Here is a 1,272-nt window from a genome sequence, read left to right as displayed (position 1 = left end):
ACATCCCTCCCTGAGGCACGACCAGCTCCAAGAGGGAAACCACTTCCTTTTCTTACCCCCCTAAGCCAAAATCCAAGGAAATATGCTCCAAAATGGACTGGAAATGTTTTTTTTCCAGTCAATTTCTCTGGGAAAAGCCTTTTCCCAGGAGTCTGAGCTCAGCCCCAGGAGCAGTTTGCCATCAGCAGAGAAATTCCAGGTGAATTATTCCCCTGGCTCCGAGCACAGGGAAAAGCTTGGGAGATGAGGAGTGTGAGGGTTTGCAGCTCCAAGGATTGAATCCCTCCCCAAAGCTCCAGGGAAACATTTGACATCGGATTGTTTAGCTGCACTGGGTGGTTTAGAGGTTAGGAAAACAGGGAATACTTAAGGGAAACATTGACTTTAGCCAAGGGCACAGCAAGGAACATCCTCAACATCCACAGCAAAACACAAGTGTTTGGAAATGCTGGATCAGGAGCAGCTCCTCCACCCACGGAGCCTCAGGAGCAGCAAGGAGGGACCAGGCTGGGAAAAGGCATCTCCCAGGCCTGGGACTGGCACAGAATGGCCTGGACTGGGAGGGAGACTAAGGCTCATCCCATCCCATCCCATCCCATCCCGGCCATGGGCAGGGACACCTCCCACCAGCCCAAGTGGCTCCAAGCCTCATCCAACCTGGCCTGGAACATTCCCAGGGATGGAACATCCTCTGGAAAACCCATCCCAGCCCCTCAGCACCCTCTCAGGGAGGAATTCCTTCCCACCATCCCATCCCACTCTGCTCCCTGGCAGTGGGAAGCCTCTCACTCCCTCCTAGATCCCAGCAAACCGCAGAATTCCAGGCTATGCTTCTGCCTTCTCCCTTTTGGCTGCTTTTCCCAGGCATCTGTGTCCCTGTTTTTGAGCTCATTTACACCTGGAGCAGCCTCAGGATGCACTTACATAAATATACACATTTATATCCACAAACAATTCCCTTTCCTCCTTAAATTCCACCTCCAACACCATTTTCCCAAGTCCTCACACTCAGCAATAGCCACAAAAAGTGGATTTTCAGGGAAAATCCTGCAAGGGTTGAAGGAAAACAAGAAGCAGGAGTGCAAATCCCAGCAGTTCCCTGGAGGAGCTCTCCAGGAGTGCTCCTGGCTGCCCCCAGGACCTCGTTTCCCTGCACAACTCCCTCTCCAAGGTCGTAATCCCTCTCTGGTTGCTGTGGAAATCAGCGTGTCCCAAACAGCAGATTAAAGCTCCGAGTGGCAGGGAGAGCAGGAAACTTGTTTTTACAAGGGT

The 1,272-nt window shown here is 52.2% G+C and overlaps 1 protein-coding gene across 1 annotated transcript in view; it reads right to left on the bottom strand.

Annotated features, from left to right (window-relative positions):
- The window catches only part of SARNP (SAP domain containing ribonucleoprotein), a gene marked incomplete at both ends in the record, with an annotated part of 6,385 nt that overhangs the window by 1,882 nt on the left and 3,231 nt on the right, over positions 1-1,272 (bottom strand). The gene's annotated exons all lie outside the window — the stretch shown is intronic.

The sequence above is a fragment of the Acanthisitta chloris genome, unplaced genomic scaffold (genome assembly GCF_000695815.1).
Source record: "Acanthisitta chloris isolate BGI_N310 unplaced genomic scaffold, ASM69581v1 scaffold41462, whole genome shotgun sequence".
Taxonomy (NCBI): Eukaryota; Metazoa; Chordata; class Aves; order Passeriformes; family Acanthisittidae; genus Acanthisitta; species Acanthisitta chloris.
Note: the sequence above shows the minus strand (reverse complement) of the source record. Positions and strands in the feature narration are given on the sequence as shown.